We start from the raw sequence: 14482 nt of genomic DNA on the forward strand, positions 1-14482 counted from the left end.
GTTCTGTTGCCACTCCACCTCCGCCGTGGGTGAGCCGCCTCTGGACCGTCGACTCGTCGTGATTCACCATGGTTAAACGCCATTGTGTTGCTTGTGCCGCGCCTGCCGCGTGATGAGCCGCCGGTGCCGCGTGGAGCCGCCTCTGCTGTGTTGAGCCTCCGGTCTGCCTGAGTAGTTTTTGTCGTCTTAAATGGATCATCCATCATCTGAACAAATCAGGTGAGATCCATTCAAGTTTATTCATTCACACATATTGTTTTTATTAAAGAACAATTACTTGGTCTATGATATTTTTCTGCAGGACCATTATTCCTACAAAAAGGTGTCGCAAAAGGGGCGTGAGCAAATATTATTTTTTTCACTAGCGCTCGTCCTGCACAAGTTGCCACCCCCGCTACATCAACTTTGCCCGTCTGCAAGGCTGACCATGCCTGCGATTGATTCAACTGTCCGCGTGGCTTACTGCGCCTGCGTTTAACTCGCCCATCCGCACCGGTTTATTGTGCCGCAACCGACTCATCTGTTGTTCGGGCAAATCAGGTGATATTCATACAATTTTGTTTTATTAACACATATTATTTTTGTCAAAGAGAAGTTTATCTTTGCCTTGGTCTGCAATATTGTTTATGCAGGACAGTTGTTCATTGCAAGAGCGATGGTCGAACAAGATGCTTGACGAATATATGTGTTAGCTGCCGCCTCTACGGCTCAATTTACATCAACACGATGTGGCTAACTTGTTCGTCCGCACAGATTACCGCGCCCGTGGCCGACTCTCCCGCATGTGCCGGCTTACAATATCGCGGCGATTCATCTGTCTGAGCCGCCTCTGATGCTGCGGTCATCTTTTCCGTCCATCTCTCACAGCCTGGTCTATATCAACACACCGGGTCGCATCTGTCTGCATGAGCTGTTTATTGAGTATGAGCAAGTCACTTCTTGGGTAGCCCGGTTTTCTTCCAACAAATTGGAGGCAAATTATCATGTATTATCAGCCGCTGTCTGCACTGGATGGCTCAATGGGCAGGTGCACAAGTTGCCGCCACTACAATTTGGTTAACTTCAAACATCCAGTTGGAAGGAACCATTGGCTGAGTTGCTGACACGGCTCATACGGGATCATTTATAACCCGTCGCAGTCACCTCAACATTCTGTGGATTCACATTGCGCTATCAACACCAATGATATACACCTTCTGCTATGCCCAAATATGGAGAATCTAAAGACAACTCCTCGAGTCGTCTTAAGACTCAGGGGCTACAATGGTATGACTCAGCAAGTCTTGCCAATATCCGGTTTAAAATCCGGTTCAAGAGAAATCTGTCTCTCACAAAGTTTTGAAGATCTCCATATCCAGTTTAAAATCTGGTTCAAGAGAAATTTGTCTCTCACAAAGTTTTGAAGATCTCCATATCCGATTCAAAATCCGGTTCAAGAGAAATTTGTCTCTCACAAAGTTTTGAAGATCTCAATATCCGGTTTAAACTTCCGGTTCAAGAAGAATTCATTACTCACAAGCTCGAGTTCTCAGGAAAAATTAAGGGGACCAAAGAGAGTCTATTGCAAAGCACAACTCAAACATAGGTACCCTACTTTAATGACCATTGGAAGCTGATCGTATTCGAATCTAGCTTAACCCTTTTGGTCTGACCCTGATCGTATTCGAATCAGAGTCATTAAATATTCTCATGATCACTTGGGGGCTTCCTGTTCAAACTTAGGTCGTATTCGAACCAAAGAGAACATAGCTGTCAGTACCCTCTTGATCGGCACACTACCGAGCTCACTAGGGGGCTTCTTGATCGTATTCGAATCATAGCTCAACCCCTTTTGGGAACCGACTTTGATCGTATTCGAATCAGAGTCGTTAAAAAACTCTCAAGATCATTAGGGGGCTTCTTGTTCAAACATAGGTCGTATTCGAACCAAAGAGAACATAGTTGTCGGTACCCTCTTGATCGGCGCAACACCAAAGCCACTGGGGGCTACATGATTGTATTCGAATCCTAGCTTAACCCCTTTGGGACGGTTTACTGATCGTATTCGAATCAGAAGCCTTGATCTTTTCTCTCTATTTGGCTTAAGTATTTTGAAAGTAATCTTTGATTTTGTCTTGAGACTTTTTTGTTCATATCTGAGGCATATATATATGTGTGGTTTCTATTTAACCCGGCTTAACTTTGGACGATAAGTTGCCAACATATGACAATCATCAAACATTTGGAAGTCTTGGCTTCTAAAGATTGGGTTATCACCCTTACTGCACAGGTCACATAAACCGGCAGTAAAAATTCAATATCACAGGTATGATATTGTTATTATAGTTATGTTTCAAAGTTATGATTCATAATAGGCTTACCTGTGACTCGGGGGCTTATCTGTGACTCCTTGTTACACATTAATGGTTATATGTGAGATATTACGACCCGCCCCGCGGTAAACCACCAAGGGTTCTTGTGATCTACTTGTGTGCAAGATAAGACTACATTTGGGTGGTTACCCGCCCTGGCTTTTGAAGTCAAGTCGCCAGGGCATATGTTGTTTAAACTCTATGCAGGATTTACAGAGCTATGACTTATATAAATGATTAAGTTCAAGCCCATCATCAAAGATTGAAATTGGTGTCTCAAAAGGGTTATCAATTCCTGATTTTCTCAAAGGCTGTAAGCCGCCTGGTACAATGAATGCGCATTAAGTCACCATCGGCCAAGAGCCCCCGAGTATTTGAACTTCGGATCTACTTGTCAACTGATAAGGTATTCAAATTTCTAATAGCCAAAACTTGGCTGGATTTTCATGATGATATTCAATGATTGAGGTTTTCATACCGGATTATATTATTCCAATATTGAATAGCCAATATGGCTGGATTTTTATTATGATTATCAGTATTATGATGGAGGTCTTTAAAGTCGCTTCTGCGTAATGGCTATTATTTTGTCAAGGTATATGATTTATTTTACAATGGAGGAATAGTCCCGAGTCGCTGCAGGCTTACGACCCAACACTTGGGGGCTATATTATTCAAGTTGAGGTTACATGAAATATGCAAGTTCCATGTCACTGCCAGCATGCACCATGGCACTTGGGGGCTAATGCAAAGTCATTTTTTGCTCAACTTATTGAAGACTCTACTCGTCACATTGTAATGAGCCGGCACTTGGGGGCTACCAATTGCTCCTGTCAAAATTCAAGGTACACAAGCCTTAATCCATTATGTTAAAAGATCGACTACTCAGTTGGTAGAGAACAAAGCTCTTAACCTTATGGACGTGGGTTCAAGCGCCATGGTGGAGATTACATCATATGATGTTATTATCAATGAATTATATACAAAGTTCCAGCTCAGTTTTATCTTTCTGACCCGACCCTTGGGGGCTACACGTTGCTGCTCAAGTTTACATGATCATATTTACAAAGTCCCTGCTCATTATTGCATAATGACCCGGCCCCTGGGGGATACAGTGGTTGCAGTTTTTCATGAGCATAAGACAATTACAAGTCCCAGGTTGCTGCAAGCATGACAACCCGACACTTGGGGGCTACAGGTGATATGTATATAAGGAAGAAAAAATCTTCAAATTCTCAGTTTGGAGCAGACCAGATTAACCCGGTGTCTGCAACAATCATGAGCCGACATCATTTATTTATAACCCCACAATTTTGGCAAACATAAATCGGCAAGATCTACATATTTAAGTGTCACATCCCTAGTTCTGGTATGCTCGAGGCTAGCTAGTCATGTGTGTATCATGTTTAAATTCCATTTAAATTTGAAATGGGGATTTGTGAAACCCTCAGAATCATCTCTGGAAATGACCCAAATAAAAAGTGCTCCAAAGAGGTCCAAGAAAATGCTCATGTTGCTCTCTGAAAATATTGGACAGAGATAAAAATCAAACCAATATTTTTAGGAGCTCATAAGTATTTATTTTGGGCATTTGGAATTAATGCAGTAATTATTTGCTTTGGATATATATTGTGATATATATAAAATATTGTCCAAAAACTATACCATTTATTAAGGATCTCTGGAATAATATAACTAGCTTCTACAAAAATTGGTATAATTAAATAAAATGATTTAGTATTATTATTAAATCAAAACAAATCTCAGTAAATAGAAAAGAAAAACAAAACAGGAGAAAACTTACCTGCGGCCAGCTCCTGTGCTGGCCCAGCACTGTGCGGCCTGGCCGGCCCAGCTGGCTAGCCCAGCCCACCTGTCCCCCCTCCCCTGTCGTCTTCCTCCCGCCAGAAGGACGGGCGCGTGCCCGACGCGCGCACCGCCGCGCCGCGCCACCTCCTTCCTCCCTGCCTGCCTGTCTCTCCGCGGATGCGTCTGGACGACGCCACATGCCCCCCCGGACTCTCTCACTCTCCCCTGATCCTCTCCTCTCCTCTCCCTCGCCTTCTCTCTCGCATCCGAACGCGCCGGCCGCCGCCGACGAGCACCACCATGTCCACCGGCCACCCCTCGCCCTGTCGCTGCGCCCAGAAGCTCCGCCACATCGCCCGCTACCTCCCTGTCAAGCCACGCGCCTCGGGAGGCCCTGGAGAGCCGCCTCGCCGCCGTTTTCATCTCCGGTCGCCGGAGATCGTCTTCGCCGCCCCACCGTCTTCAGCGCGTCCCCGAGCTCGCCGACAAGCCCGTCGAGTCCGCCGTGAGCATCTCCCCGTTTCCCCTCTCTTCTCCCCCTCGTTCCCGCGTCGTAGCCGTCGTTTCCACCATGGCCGAAGCCATCGCCGCCGCAGCTCCTCGCCGTCATGGGCATAGCCGCGCGCGCTCACAAAGGAGCGCCTCACCGTGCTCAGGAAGCTCCCAGGAGCCTAACGCACACACCCACTCGCCCTCTCGTGCACCGTAGCGCTGAACCCAACCCCGACCGAGCTTCGGCCGCCGCCGAGCTCGTCGCCGGCGCCACTTCGGCCACTCCCCGGCCGAGCCACCACCACGGTTGGATGTGGACGAGCGTCCGCATCCCGTAGCTGTGCTTCGCGCGCCAAACGGAGCCCTGTGGGCGATTTCCCGCGGTGCCCCGCCGTCTCGGGCCTTGCCGGCAGCTTAACACCGGTGAGGTTTGACCCTTTGACCTCGCCGGCCCGTCAGGTGGGCTCCGTGGGTCAGGTGATTAGCTTAAGGCTAATGACCATCTAACTAACCCGACACTGACAGTGGGCCCCCGCGCCCTAATATTTTAATTAGATTAGAATAAAACCCCCGATTAACCCTTAGACACTGACGTGTGGACCCCACACATCAGGTTTGACCCTGGTCAGCCCCGGTTGACCTGCTGACGTCGTGCTGTCGTCATGCTGACGCAATTATCCATTTTCTGGATTTAAAATAACTCAGAAAATTCCAGAACATGATTTAAACTTCAAAAATTCATAGTAATTCAATCGTAGCTCAGATTGAGATAATTTATATATGAAAAATTATCAGAAAAATGCAATCTTTCCATCTGTACTAGTTTCATGCATGAAAAACCAACTTATACAGGCTGTATAAGTGAAAACATGTAAATGGCATTTATAAGAGCTTAATTTGGAGTTGCATTTGAACTCTTGGTTCAAATGAACTTCAACCAAATGATTGCTAGATGCATTAGCACAAACCACATCACATCTTCATGCCATGTTCATGCATTATATTGTTGCATATTCTTGTGTTTTGATTGTCGACACCGTTCCTTCTTGATAGGTCCTGCTCCGGAGAGTGTTCCAGAGTACCTGTCTGAGGAGCAGTGCCTTCCTTGTTGATTTGCCAGGCAAGCAAACCCCCTTGTTCATTCCGATACAGTCCTACTCTCTCGCTCCTGCTCTCATTTATTGCATTAGGACAACAATGATTCAATTGCTACTTTGTGCTGCGGTAGTTGAACCCATTCCTCTGCATCACTTCAACCAAATGATTTCTAGATGCATTAGCACAAACCACATCACATCTTCATGCCATGTTCATGCATCATGTTGTTGCATATGCTTGTGTTTTGATTTTCAACACCGTTCCTTCTCGATAGGTCCTACTCCGGAGATTGTTCCAGAGTACCTGTCTGAGGAGCAGTGCCTTCCTTGTTGATCTGCCAGGCAAGCAAACCCCCTTGTTCATTCCGATACAATCCTGCTCTCTCGCTCCTGCTCTCATTTATTGCATTAGGACAACAACGATTCAATTGCTACTTTGTGCTGCGGTAGTTGAACCCATTCCTCTGCATGACCTGTCATTGCCATAGTAAATAGTTGAAACCCACTAGCATGTGTAGGAGTTGATTGAAGCCATTGTTGTGTTCCTACCATGCTATGCCTGCTATTGCTTAGAGTGTCTCAGGTCTGATTCATTGGGAATGAATTGGAGTGTAGTGCTCTTGTTCTGATGTTAAGAGTGAAGTGTGTGAACACGATTTGGTAAAGGTAGCGGTGAGAGGCCATGTAGGAGTACATGGTGGGTTGTCTCACTGGAACCGTCCTTAAGCACTGAGTTCTATGTATGTTGTCCAATGACTCGATACTACCACACATTGGGCTCCGGGCGCTCCAAGCCCTCTCGACTTATTAACCAACTTGATCTCTGTCCAGGAGTTGCAACTAGTTTCTGGTGTTTGTAGGTAGTGCTATTTTTCTACCAAGTGGCACCCGACGGGGTGGGCTTGGGACAGACTAGGCACACGTGGCCTGGTGTACCGAGTGGCACCCGGATGGTGGGCTCGGGAACCCTGCACACATCGTTTGGGGCCGTGAGCGAAACCCCGGCCGGATCTCCTTGCGGATGGAACCCGAATAGGCGATAAAACTGGACTAGAGTCTTGTGTGGTTAGTCAGGTCGTGGCCGACACCCTCGCCAGGCTTCCGCTTGAAGGTTGCCGAGTTACATGACATGTACATGGCGGTAAGTGGCGAGAGCGTGTGTGAAGAAGTACACCCCTGCAGGGTTAACATGATCTATTCGAATAGCCGGGTCCGCGGTTATGGACTTCTTGGATGCTTACATGGTACATAGACAACTTGAAGTGGATACTCTAAAATGCTCAAGACAAGTGTGAGTGCTATGGATGGCCTTCTCGTAGGGAGATGGGGATGAATCCATAGCAGTGTATTGTGTGGTGATTAGTGGACTCGTGTGCGCCATGTCACCTCAAGAAGTTTCTCGTGGTCGTAGAACAGGATAGCCACTGAGTCAAAGCTGGCTTGCTGCAACTAAACCCCACATTACCCTCTTGATACAAATGCATGTATGATAGGATCTGATGTAAGTCTTGCTGAGTACCTTTGTACTCATGTTGCTTTATTTATGTTTTTGCAGCGGAGACTTCGGTCTTACTAGTGTTCTTGTGGACTTCGACAAGTAGCTTGTACCTCAGCTACGATCTTGATCGGATGTTGTAGATAGTCAGGCTCTTCAGCCTTTTTAATTTGTAGATGTCTGTACTCAGACATGTAATACTTCCGCTTGTTGCTTGTATGCTCTAATTGTTGGGTCATGTGACCCCTGTTTGAAATAAATGCTATGCTGGCTCTTTGAGCCTTATCTATATGAGTTGTTGAGTTATGTTGTGATGCCATGTTGTACATCACATACTTGCATGTTATGCGTACGTGTAATGTGTATTGCTATGTGTGGGATCTGACTATCTAGTTGTTTATCCTTAGTAGCCTCTCTTACCGGGAAATGTCTCCTAGTGCTTCCACTGAGCCCTGGTAGCTTGCTACTGCTCCGGAACACTTAGGCTGGACGGCATGTGTCCTTCGTTCCTGTGTCTGTCCCTTCGGGGAAATGTCACGCGGGGTCTACCGAAGTCCTGTTAGCCTGCTACAGCCCGGTTTACCGGAGTCCTGCTAGCCCAGCTGCTACAGCCTGGATTCACTCGCTGATGACTGACACGTTCGATGCTGGGTCATGTATGCCTGTCCCTGTAAGTTAGTGCCACTTCGGGTTCACGACTAGCCATGTCAGCCCGGGTTCTTGTCATATGGATGCTAGCGACACTATCATATACGTGTGCCAAAAGGCGCAAACGGTCCCGGGCATGGTAAGGCGACACCCGTGGGAATACCGTGCGTGAGGCCACAAAGTGATATGAGGTGTTACATGCTAGATCGGTGTGGCATAGAATCGGGGTCCTGACATTAAGCCGGCTGAATATCAGTTGAATAGTTCAAGACCAATATTTTTGTCAAGTCAGAGCATTGAAGGTCGACTCAAATGGACTATTTCTTATAATATTTCTCTACAAGAGCCAATGTCAGCAAATTGGTTATGAAGCTGGCCTATTGACCCGGATTTTTAAGAAGAAGTGCCTGGATTTTTTGCATTGGCAAAGTTTCGACATACCTTTTAAAGGAGATTTGCTATAAGATCTTGAGTATGCATCCAGGAGGAAATGACAAGGACTTAAAGATGATCAGGTGCCGGTTCAGGAAAATATTTAACCCAGAGCACAACCTATCAAGTTTGTTCTTGTATTTACTTTACAGGATCAGTTTAACATGCATAAATCCAAATTAAACTGGGGGCTAATGTCGGGGATATACCCCGCGGTATGACCCGCCCGGAAGTATGACCCGGTCGGCCTTGGCATTTTCATTGGTAACTCGCTGGAGGACTGGCCACTCACGAGTCTGGCGGCTCACTGGTCTGACGACTCACAAGCATGGCGACTCACGGATGGCCCTGACGGCGGGTCAGATATAAGACAAGGCCCAAGGCCTAGAAGGCCGGCTCATGCTATGGTGGGCCGTCTTAAGAGAAAAGGCATAAGGAATATTCTCCTACAAAGGAAGCAAGACTAGTACTCCACTTGTAATAGAGTAATCCTAATCCTACTAGGACTAGTCATGTAACCCGCCCCTTCAACTTATATAAGGAGGGGCAGGGCTCCCCAAAGAGGGACAAACAAGAAGAAACAATCTCTAGGGCTAGACACAAAGAGCCGACTTACCGGCGACTCCCTCATGATCATAATGAGACCTAGCCACAAACAGCATGTAGGGCTATTACCGGATGATGTTTCCCGGGGCCCGAAGCTGTCTAAATCCTTGTCTTGTGTGATGATCCGTCTTGCGTCTCTGTCCTGATCAACCCCTCTCAAGTTAGAACATAGATGCGTTGGCCTCACGACTAAGTCCTGACACTAAGGACATCTGTCGTGACAATTCCACGACAGAGGGGCCTATATACATACATGTATGTGCATGGGGTTGGGGTGATATATGAGAAGGGAGGGGAGGGGTCAACTGCGCGAGATATCGATAGAGACAAATAGAGGGAAGAGCTCTAAAAGCATACAAACATTGGGATATGGGGGGCTAGAAGATGGTGCGAGGGGCCAAGTGGAGGGAGACTGTGAAGGAGTGCACAAGTGCGAGATCGATATTTAAAGAGAGGGGGCGAGAACGTGTGCGGTTGAGTGCAGTGGTGGAGCCATGAAAATTAAATGATCTAGGGGGCCAAGCGTTGCTAATCCTTTATGGGGAGAGCCAATTCATCAACTTAAACCATTTTACCAATAATTGATCTACTAATCACATTAATATTAGCCCCAATATAGTGATGTTAGGGGGACCAGGGCCCTTGCTGCCCCCTATCTTCGCCACTGTGCGCGCGTCTGAGAGATGAAGCGGAAGGCATGGATGATGAGAGGGAGATGATGGATATATAATGTGTGTGTATTAGCTATGTAGTCCTATATAGAGAGGTAGATTGATCGATGTGTATGTGGGAAAGAGGGTGAGACCTGACTAGATATATAGATCGATTAGTTTGTGTGGAAAACTTGGAAAGACCTAGATACACACACACACACACACACACACATAGAGGAACATCGATCGTTGCGCATGCATGTGAGATATGAAGAATGCCTGAAGTGATGAAGAGGGGGATGTGTGTTTTTGTGCATGCATGGGAGATTGACCTGAAGAAAAATATTGCGTTTGTGCAATGGATAATGCCGAGTGGTAGTGTGTGTGCATGCATGTACGAGAGAAAGTGGTACAAGTATAAAGAGAAGACGATTGTGTGGGTGTAAAAGACCAGGTTAGGTCATAACCAATGTAAAGTTGAATTCAAATATTTTAATAAGAGATCATGATGTTTGAAACCCATGTATGCAGGAATTAAATTGAGATATGCATGCTGTGGTTTGGAAATGAGCATGCTATACTATATACACATTGAACAAGAGGTCATAGTGATTTGAATTTGAGATACTGATGGTAGACATCGTTTGGCCACATTGCATCCATGCATGGACACACTATTCAAATTAGAGATGATGGTTGGCTTTCGCATCAGATATCTATACCCCTATATAGTGTGCGAAAAACTTTGAAAGATGGTTGTTGGATGAAGCCAATCCGACTATGCAGAGATGGCAAATACAAGCACTACTAGCCGTTGGATATCATCTTCATTCCCCCAGATTCCGCCACATGTACAATCTATAAGACTGCATGGTTGAACTTAAGCATAATGCACAAACCTCAGAACAGAAGTACTTCTCCTTTGTTCTAGAATCTTTCGTATCATAATTGCCCAAATTGTTTTCTAGATGAATTGTCATTATTTGTTTTTACTTTATGCTTTACAACGCACAATTCCATCAATCTTAAAATAGATTAACCTTTTTATAAAAAGTAATTGATTTTGAATGAGATGTACTGTAAGAATTAAACAAACATCTAAATCATGCATATATGACTCAAAGCTTACATGCTATAGTGTGATATTTATTCATAATTTGGTTGCCAAATCTCATGTGTGCAATGCACGTGTACCTTACTAGTCTAAATGGTGTGTGTGTGTGTGTGTGTGTTGTGCATGTTAGACACATTGTACATAGTATCATACATGGTTTAGATTCCGAACATCTAGCTAGAGCATACATGTACTAAAATTTAATTTTAACATAAAATGGATACATATATTTGAATTCGAGATTGTATGTACATGCAGTTCATATTTATATGGGAATTTACTACTCCTATATTCATTTCATGTGTTGTGAAGATGATATTTAGATGGTTGTATAACTAACCCGAGTACAATCCCATTCAAACAGGGAAAATGTACTCAAATTTAGTCCATACACTAGACATCATTAATTGTTTTCATATTGTTGAGGGAAGTGCAAATTGATTTGGTACTGTACACGTTAAGCTTGTTGTCCCGATTTTTTTAGTTTTTTGCTGTTGTATTTCAATGGTATTTCTAGTAATATAGTAAAATGGGACATGGCTCTTTCTTTTCGGGTGCGAATTGTCTTTTTTTGTACACGTTAAGATTGTTCTCTTGAAATTTCAAGCCGTGCCTCGTTATGCCGAAATTTTAAGCTAGCATCTTTGTATATCGTGCTGCAAAACTCCCGCATCTTCAACCCGCGCCTTGTTACCCCGAAATTTTAAGATATCTCTTTGTCTTGTTGTGCTCCGAAAACTCCCTCCATCTCAACACATGCCTTGATATCCCGAAATTACAACGCACGCGAAAACTCCCACCTCCTGCAAAATCCTGACATGCGAAATTCACATGATACCCCTGAACCGAAAGAACCGCCTAGCTCAAATCGGTGGGGGTACTTTTGTAACTTACCCCACATTTCGTACAAGCGCGTCCCTAAGCCATGGTTCCCCCTCCCATCCCCTCTGACCCCATTTGTACACCGAGGCCGCGAAAACCCACGAAGCTCCACATCCTCCTCTGTCCGCCACCCAGCTGGAGCCTCTTCCCCGACGACGTCGTCTACAACAACACCTCAACGTCCCTCATCCACCGCATCAGATGAGGATCCATGGTCGATCTCATCATCCCACCGGTTCAGCCACCCCGTCCTCCACCTCCAAGGAGCTGCCCTGATGTTCGCCTGGTCTTTCACGCCACCTCCATTCCCACATCACCGTCTTCACCTGCACCACCGAAAGAGTAGCACCATCATCGATTCCTCGGATGTACTTTAGGCCTAATCGGCGCCACCAAAGAGGTTCTACCCTAATCGTTGCATTTTCTTCTTGACTCAATCTCACGATGCTGCCGGCGCTCGATCCCAAGCCGCCATGGCGCGGCTCCATCTACGGCGGCATCGCCGGCCACTTCCTTTACGGTGTCGCTCCCTCGACAGCGATGTCCACATCAGTAGGAGCTGCTGCTGCTGCTTTGGCTCTCGCTCGTGTTGCTGCTCTGCTCTTGCTCTCAGTCCCCTGCCTGGTCTGCTCTTGCTCTTGCTTGTACTGCTTCTCTACTCTTGCTTGCGCCGCTACTCTTGCTTGCGTTGCTGCTATACTCTTACTCGTGCTGCTGCTGCACGAGCAGCAGATCATGCTCTCGCTCGTGCCCCTGCAGATGCTACCCGACATGCTGATACATGACCAGCTGCCCCGGCTCTCGCACGCGCTGCCACTCCGGGCGTTGTTGCTGCTACTGCTTTTCTGCTACTAGTGCATTCAGTTTCGACAGTGAAATTCAGTTTCGAGGTTAAATGCAGTTTCGACAGTTAAGTTCAAAGATGAGCGGCTAATGTATTTTACATCTAGCACTTTGTGGTTATGTATTTTACATCATCTATTGGAGATGCTATTAGAATTCCACTCAGGTTAGCATTGTCTCTCTTGTCCTACTTCAGCATCGTTGCTCCAACGACGAAACCCTCCATCACAGTGGAGCAGTACCCTCGTCTCCATATCCAGACGCCTAAGATCTTCTTCCCCTCCTTCAATAGACACATTAGCCTGAGCATCCTCACCGACCAACCCAATGATGCTGAGATCGACATGGCTTCGCCAAAGAGGTTGTACACTTATTGCATTGCCTTTTTACTCTACATGTTACATATACTGTCCACTGAACATGCATAATAACGTGAAATACGATTAGTTTCTCCTACTATATGACAAGCAGTGAGGTACCAGGCAACTTAGCAATCCGTGATGGACTCTCTCGAACGCCATCATTATTTATTTCTGCATGTTTGAGCTGTGCATTTTTAGATGGGTCTGGGAGTTGAGCTAGTAGGGCAGTGGCCTCAGTCCAAAATAGTAGAAGTAGCACAAAAACATTTTAGGAGTGTAGTATTTTCCCTGTTCAATCCTTCCTACTAGAATAGCCAGTGCTTGAAAGGAAAAGTGAAGGAAAAACATAGGAATTGGAAAGTTTCCTATGGTACTACTATTCATGAATTTTATTCAAAGGGATGGAGCAAAGGAAAATTGTAGGATTTGTTCCTTTAGTGTCAAAGAAAACCTTGTGTCAAAGAAAACCTTGTGTGGAGCAAAGGAAAACTTCTATTATAGATATGTGTCAAAGAAAACCTTGTGTGGTTTGTCCCACTCCTACTGTGTTGTGGTCCACCCCAGCTCAGTTATTCAACGACGGAAGGGTTCACCACAGTAGGAATCCGCCCTCCAGAATGTCTTTCGCCGCGTCAGATCTTCTTCCCTGCCACCGGCAGCCACGACAACTACATTACCATCATCAACTGAGCAGATAACCTTGAGGACTATACGGGTCCGCAAGAGAGGTCGCACTCTTTCGTGTCTACTTATGTTATGCATCGCTTAATACGATGAGATGCTACATTATCATCCTGTTCATCGATTAGACTCCGAGTCAGGTCCAAACTAATGCTCAAACTTGAGTTTTTAAATGATTGTGGGGTACATATTGCGGCAGCAATCAATACTACTTGTCTACTACTGGTTAATCTCCAGTGTCTACTGTTAGTTTCATGTTGGGTGAAAGAAACATTAAAGGAGCCATTATGTATATTTTTTAACTGAATATATTATCTACCTACTATCATTGCTTTTGGGTCTATCCACAGTTTGCTACCATCACTCTGGATTTGTGCATGCACTCCTTACATAATCTCACTATGTTTCATTCCTATGCATGTCAGTTATTGTACACAATGGTACTGAACATGTAGAGCAAAAGAGACGAGCCTTGTGTGGCAATAAAATTTCATGCAGACGTCGCTCCATGGTGGGCGCAAAAGCAACCTCCCTCCCGCCATTCCATATTGTAATCAAGAGGAAGATAATTGTTCAGAGGGAGTGGACCACTCCTATTTACCCCCTGAGGTCTTTTGCTCTAGCTTGGCATGCCGATGTTGGTCATATCATGCATATGGTGCCTTGAGTTGCTTACTTTATACATAAAATATTTTATCTGCTTAGTTTAGACATGCATTCTATGAATGCCATCTGTTTAGTTTCTATATCATATATGTGAATCATGCAATGCCATCTTGTTTAGCCGGGCATCATATATGTGAATTTTGCAATGCCATCCTGGTTAGCCAGTCATCTTATATGTGAATTATATCATGCCATCCTTTTTTATTATGTATTAAATTTGTCAACAATGTTAGTACATTCAATTACTCTTCCTGTGCATTAGCCATTCGACACGGACATGAAAAAATCTGGAGTGAGAACAAGGTCTTCAGAGCGGACAATGCTATTTGACGAAGCACATGTCTTGCTGGT

Source organism: Triticum aestivum, chromosome 3B (assembly GCF_018294505.1).
Source record: "Triticum aestivum cultivar Chinese Spring chromosome 3B, IWGSC CS RefSeq v2.1, whole genome shotgun sequence".
In the NCBI taxonomy this organism is placed as follows: domain Eukaryota; kingdom Viridiplantae; phylum Streptophyta; class Magnoliopsida; order Poales; family Poaceae; genus Triticum; species Triticum aestivum.